Raw genomic sequence first — 7,228 nt, forward strand, 5'->3', positions numbered from 1 at the left:
CCGCATCAGCTGCCTGGAAAGCTCCCACGAAGAGTCTCCTTAGGAGGGCTTTGTCCGCCATTCCTTCGGACTGACTGACTAAGGTCATCAGTTTCCTCTGTGTGTCCTCCAGGATTTCCTGCTGGACCTCGTTCTGTTTCTTGAACTCTTGGAGTCGGTCCTCCTTCTCCTCCAAGTCGGCATTGGTTTGATGCAAACGTCCCTGTAAGGACTTCAGGTTTCCTTCTAGGGCGTCTGCCTTTTCCATCCATTCGGCCAGTTCCAGCTTCAGGCTCGCTAGGGTCTGATCACAGTGCCTTCCCTCCTCCTGGGAGGCGGCAAGCCGGAGCACAGCTTCCTCCTCCTGCTGCTGGGTGACCACGTGCAGCTGCTCCCGCAGCGACTCTACCTGCAGCCTGGCTCCGTGGCTGGCCTTTTGCATGGCAGCGGAAGACCAAACGAGTTTTCCCTGCAAGACCGTCACTTCCTCTCTCAGCTGAGCCACTCGGTCCTCCGAGGCCAAAGCTTCCCGGCGACGAGAATCTTGGGCTTCTGCCGCGAGCTGCCGCCCTCTCTCCAGCTCCTGGGTGAGGCGCAGCTCTCTCTCTCGTAGCTGGTGAACCTCCTTCTGGAGGGCGCGGGTTTCCGTTTCTTTCTGTGTCAGTGCCAACACGACGTCATCTCTCTCCCGCTGGCACGCAGCTGCCTTTTCCTGCGTGGACCGAACGGCGGCGGCGAGCCGGTTCAGTTCCCCGGTCTCGCCCTCCTCTTTCTCTCGCAGCAGTTGCTCCAAGGCCAGGGCCTTCTCTCTCATCGCAGCATGCTGGGATGCCTCCTCTCTCTGCGTCACTGACAGCAGCCGATTGGTCTCTTGCAACGCCCGATTCTCCATTTCCTGTTCTCTAGATCGTTCCACGATCTCGGCGTTTTCCTCTCTCAGCCGACACGCGTCCATTTCGAAATCTGCCATCCTCTCCTTCAGATTGGTGACCGCCTGCCTCAGCAGCTCGTTCTCACTCAGCTGGCCACAGAGCTTCTCCTGTAAGGAAAGCAGCTCCTCACTTGCCGCTTGGGTTCGGAGCTCCTGAGCCCGAAGGGAGTTTTGCAGAAGGGCCGGTTTCTCCGTCGGCCGTTCCGTGTGGGAATCGGCCTCGCTGTGTTCCCGTGCTTTGCCTTCTCCTTCCCCCGTGGCAGCCCCTGAAGCAATCCATCTCTGCTGATCTTCCTGGAGGGTTCGGATCCTTGTCTCTTTTCCTCGCCCTGATTTTCGGAGCTCTTCTGCCTCCTCTCTGATCACCTGAGAGGCCTCCCTCACGGGGTCAGATTTCACGGCCTTCCGGGAGTCGCTGGAGGTCTGGAGGAAAATCACATCCAGGTTCCCTAAAAGGAGGTCCTTGGCATCGCAGAGCTCCCCGATGCGGAGCTGAAGTTGGGCCAGTTCCTTCTCTAGCTCGTGGAAGTTTATTTCATGTCCCTGGTCAGTTTGGATCTGGTCCAGAGAGGCTGTCTGCGGTTTCAGGACGTTCTCGCTGTTGGGGCACGCCCACGCCTGCAGTTGTCGCAGATGTGTCTGAAGCTGGGGGGACTCACGCTTCAGATTTTGGACGGTGGTCAGCACCTGCTCTTTCCACTCCTCCATGATCTTCACTCGCTGTGTTAACGTGTCCCGTTCCTGGAGAAGCTGCTGGAACTGATCGATTCGACCTCCTCGAACCCCATGACCAGGGCTGGGTGTTTGCAGGATCCTCAGTAAGGTCTGGCATATCTGACTCAACGCAGCCACCTCCAGGTCTTTTTTTCTCGAATCACGTGTGACAAGTCCCGAATCCTTTCTGTACACACCTCCTGGCCGCTGCTTTCCCCTCCGGTGGACAGGTTCTGATTTTCCTCTTGCGCCCTCTGGAGGTCTGCTTCCTTGGCAGCAAGTCGATGGGTCCTTTCGTGATCGTCCCTTTCCAGATGGCTCTTCTCCCTCATCTTCTCGTTCAGGATGGCCAAGATCTGTTGGCTTTTCAAAGCACACTCTTGCAACTGCTCCTGAAGCTGTTCCACGTGCCTGTTCTGGCTGTGAGAAGCCGCCGAGATTCTGCTGGAAAGACCCTGAATCTCCACATCCTTTTGCTGGATGATCCGAGTGAGTTTCCCGATCTCCTCTTTGGAGAGCCGATCCACTTGCGCGGTCAGCCGGACGTTCTCTTCAGTGAGAAGCTTCGTCTCCGGGTCCTGTGCTTTGATTCCTTGGACTAACCTTTGAATTTCAGCTTGAGATGGATCACGCTCTTCGCCTGCGTTCTCTCTGGGGAGAGGCTGGCTTGCTCGCACCTCCTCATCCTCACAGGGTTCTCTCGGAATGTGCGGGCTTTTGTCGGGCAGCTGGGCTCTCAGCTCTTCTAGCGTGACTTGCAGATTCCGAATCATCTCGTCTTTGGCTGCGAGGAGCTGAGCGCGTTCGGTGTTCATCTCCTCCTGCCGGTGTTGAAGACGGTCCACCTTCTCCTTCTGCTCCTGTAAGGACTGAAGCAGTGCTCTCTTCCCCTGCTGCTGGTTGTGAATGATCTTCTGTTGTTCTTGTATCTCCTCCTCGAGATCATCTTTTAACCTGTTGAGCTGAAAGACCTCACACTCGAGTTCTTCAATCTCCTCTAGGACTTTAGGGTCAACCAGAGGGACAGCGCGACTCTGTCGTGTGAGGCGCTCCGGGTCTTGGTCCACAGGAGGGTGTTGGTCGGTCGTGGATGGGAGACGCATGTCTTTGTCCTCCACGGATGCGGGTAAGACGTCATGGCTTCTGAAGGTTTCGGTCGACTGGCCGAGTTCCTCCTGAAGCTCTGGCCTTTCTCGGAGTTCCTTGATGTACTCCTCTTGCTCCCCTGAGGCATTCTGTCAATTGGTTCTGCTCCTCCAAAGCAAAGGACAGCAGTTCCTTCGTTTCCTGGTGCTCGGCGTCCATCTGCTCGATCCTCTCTTGGAGGGTGTAGTATCTCCAGGTCTTTCTCCTGACCGAGTTTAATGGAATGGCCATTGTCTGCGGGTGACCATTCTCTGAGGCTTTGTTCAGTCTTGTGTTCGAAAAGCTTCTTTTCGGCCCGACACAGTTTGGCCACTAACCGTCCTTTCTCTATCTTTAAAGCCCTCACGGCGATGTTGTTCTTCAGGGAATCCTCGTTGTTGCGCAGAACGGATTCCTCCAGCTGATGGGTTGCGTCTTGGAGCTGACGAACCAACTTCTCCTTTTCCGCTCGGAGGTCGGAAGCAAGGTTGTTCAGACTGTCGTTGAGCCGCTGCATTTGTGTAAGCTGCTGCTTCAGCCTTCTGAGATCCATTTCCCTCTCCTCCAGAAGGTCACGGTTCACGTTCCCGGCAGCATCTTGGTTTTGCAGGTCTTCCACCTGTCGCTGGTAGTCCATCAGTTGCTTGCGGTGCCGGTCAGTGAGGTCGGCCAGCTTTCTGCCGGTGGGTGTTTTGCAACACGGCCACTTCCAGCTGATGTTTGTCCATTTCCCGCATCTGCTTCTGCTGTAGGTCCCTGATGTGGCTCTTCAGTTTTCCACACTGTTTCCGGGTCGATGGTATTTGGTCCCCGGGTGGGACACGGGCACAACATCTTCCAGTGAGTCACTTCAGCCTCCAGCGTTTCTGTCTCAGGGAGGCGTCTATTGATCTGTGTCTGGGATGAGATGACATCAGCCACATCCATGGCGTCCCCAGGGAAGGTCCCTTTCCCCAGCACATGTCTGTGAATATCAGAGATGTCCCTGGTCAAAGAGGTGTGGCTGCTGTCCACGGCCCCTAGGGTATGGCCTAGGCCACAGCCCAGACCACCAGCCCAGGAGAACATCTGGCGGTCATACAACTGCCCTGGTCCGCGGTGAGAGAAAGCGTCCAGTCCAGCCGGACTACCCCGCCAAGTGTCACAGAACCCCTGCGTGCGCCAGGCTAAGAATCAAAAGCCAACCGCCGCTGTTTCCAAGCAGCACCTCAGGCGCGCTCCCGCGCCCCCCACCTCTCGCGCGCGCTCCCGCGCTGCGCTCCCGCAAGCCGCCTCCGCAGCCAGCGACGCCGCCGCGCAGGTCAGGTCGTTCGGAACAGCCAAGACCCTGGGGCCCCTGGTCTGGGTCCCAGCCCCTCATCGCTGCAGCTCCCCACACCAGGCTTGGGCCCTTGCCCTCCTTCCCCTGCTTGGCTGGCTGTCCTGGGGCGGCCCCTCGTGCATGCTCCTGCCTGACTGCACCCAGGTGCCTGCCGCCAGAACATGCACCTGGCCCTGGACGTCCCCCTAAGTGGGGGGTCGCAGTACACAAAGTGCGGCGGCATGAGCTTTCCACGCAACAGCGTCTCTTTCATTGAGGTGAAAAGTGCAGTCAGACGCATCATCCGTCCAGCTAGGAGAGAGGATCCTTGGTGCATTTCAGGGATGTCTACACCAGCGCAGACGACGGGCCTCACGGAGACTTTGGGTATTTCCAGCCTCCAGAGACTCCAGAGGGTCCTGCCCCTCCTTGCCCCGTCAGCCCTGCAGGAACAGCTCCGCCCGCACCTTGGTTTGGCGGTTCCCGGGCCGCCGCCTGCGCCGTGCCTCTGTGGCCTCCCGAGGCTGTGCGCCTAGACCAGGCATGGGGTTGCGCCGGGCGGTGGAGGTGCCCGGTGGGCGCGGGTCCTCCGCTCTGCACAGAGTGGCCCAGGTGTGGGGCGGCCGAGGCCTGAGTCAGCCCGGCCTGGCGCTAGTGCACCGGTTTAGGAATCGCTTCTGCAGCTGCCCCGCCGGAGCCCCGCTGCCCCCTGCCGTCGCCATGGTGAAGCCGCAGCTGGCCAACCAGAGCCTGGCCGGGGGACGCGCCCGTTCCCGCCGCTGCGACTGCGCCCGCCCGCTGGGGCCTGGGCTCGGAACAGGAGGGCTGGGCTGGCGGCTCTCTCGGTGGCGTGCTCCCGTCCCCTGCCGCCACCACACAGCAGGCACAGGGGGGTCCTGGCCCGGGACTGGGCCACGGCACACACTGGAGCCCGGGTCCGGACCGGTGCCGGGGTCCCAGAGCAGCCCTTTGGTGAGTCGGCCCTCGGAGACCCCCACCCCCACCCTGCGCGAGTCCCTGCCGCTCTTGGGGCCCCGGCCCCGCCCCTCATCGCCCTGGGGCACTGCCCCTGAGCCTTCCCCTGCCTTCCCCTGTATAGGGAACTTAACATAGAAGAGAAATCTTGTGTGTATTTATGCTGGTGTCATATAGATTGGTGCATGCGTACATATTAGCCTTTCTGACCATTGTGCAATGGTCTCTCTTTGTGGTTTGGCTTTGTGTTTCCCTGACGCCCAGTGATCCGGAGCAGTTTTTTCATGTGCCTGTTGGCCATTGGAATGTCGTCTTTGCAGAAACGTCTGTCCATGTCTTCTGCCTATTTCTCCATCAGATGATTCTTTGGGTGTTGAGTTTGGGAAGCTCTCTCTAGATTTTGGATACTGTCCCTTTATGTGACGCGTCTTTTGCAAGTACCTTCTTCCATCCTGCCAGTTGTCTCTTGGTTTTTTTGTCGACTGTTCCCTATGCTGTGCAAAATCTTTCTATCTGGATGAAGTCCCGGTAGTTCATTTTTTTGCCTTTAGTTCCCTTGGCTTTGGAGACGTGTCTGACAAGACGTTGCTGCAGCTGAGGTCACGGAACTTGCTGCCTGTGTTCTCTACAATTTTGATGGATTCCTGTCTCAGGTGTAGGTCTTTCGTCCACTTTGAGTCCCATTTTTGTGTATGGTGTAAGGCAATAGTGTAGTTTCATTCTTCTGCGTGCAGCTGTCCAATATTCCCAGTACCATTTGTTGAAGAGACTGTCTTTTTTCCATTGGATATTCTCTCCTGCTTGGTCAAAGGTTAGTTGACCCTAGAGTTGAGGGTGTATTTCCAGATTCTCTATTCTGTTTCATTGATCCATTTGTCTGGTTTTGTGCCAGTACTCTCTGAATGATTACAGCTTTGCAGTAGAGCTTAAGATTGGGATTGGGATGCCACCAGCTTTGGTGTTCTTTTTCAACACTCCTTTGGCTGTCTGGGGTCTTTTCTGGTTCCAGACAAGTTTGGGGATTATTTGTTCTATCTCTGTGAAAAAAAAAGTTGCTGGTATTTTGATAGGGATTGGGTTGACTATGTAGACTGCTCTAGGTAGCATAGACATTTTAACAATATGTGTTCTTCCAGTCCATGAGCGTGGAACATTTCTGCATTTCTTCGTGTCTTCCTCAGTTCAGTTTCTTTCCTATAAGTGTTCTGCCGTTTTTGGAGTACAGATCCTTTACCTCTTTGGTTAGCTTTATTCCTAGGTATCTTATGGTTTTGGGTGCAATTGCAAATGGGATCGACTCCTTGGTTTCTCTTTTCTCTGTCTCCTTGTAGTAGTGTATAGAAATGCAACTGATTTTCTGGGCATTGATTTTATATCCTGCTACTTTGCTGAATTCCTGTATGAGTTCTAGCAATTCTGGGGTGGAGTCTTTTGGGTTTTCCACATAGAGTATCATGTCCTCTTTGCCCTTTCTTTCTTTCTTTCTTTTTCTTACTTTTTTAAAGACTTTATTTGTTTATTGGATAGAGAAATCACAAGTAGGCAGAGCATCAGACGGAGGGAGAGGGAGAAGCAGGTTCCCTGCTGAGCAGAGAGCATCATCAGGACTCGATCCCAGGACCCTGAGTTGAAGGCAGACACGTAGCCAACTGAGCCTTGCCGGCACCCCTGCCTTTTATTCTTTCTGTTGTCTGTTGTCTGATTGCTGAGGCTAGGACTTGTAGTGCTATGTTGAACAGCAGTGGTGATACTGAACATCCCTGTTGTGTTCCTGACCTTAGGGGAAAAGGGAAAGGCTCTCTTTTTCCCCATTGAGAATGGTATTCACTGTGGGCGTTTCATAGATGGCTTTTATGATATTGAGGTACATTCCCATATGGGAATGTACCTCTCCCTACACTGTGAAATTTTGATCAAGAAAGGATGCCGTAGTTTGTCCTATGCTTTTTCTGCCTCTGTTGAGAGGATCATATGGTTCTTGTCCTTTCCTTCATCTATGTAGTCTATCCCTATTGATTGATTTGCAGACATCGAACCCACCCTTGCATCCCAGGAATTAAATTCCACTGGTCGTGGTGAAGAATCGTCTTCATGTACTGTTGGATCCCATTAGCTAGTATTTTCGGGAGAATTATTGCATCCGTGTTCATCAGGGACATTGCTCTGTAATTCTCCTTTTTGGTGAGGTCTCTGTCTGGTTTGGG

The sequence above is a fragment of the Mustela putorius genome, unplaced genomic scaffold (assembly GCF_011764305.1).
Source record: "Mustela putorius furo isolate JIRA1106 unplaced genomic scaffold, ASM1176430v1.1 tig00004039_pilon_pilon_pilon, whole genome shotgun sequence".
NCBI lineage: Eukaryota > Metazoa > Chordata > Mammalia > Carnivora > Mustelidae > Mustela > Mustela putorius.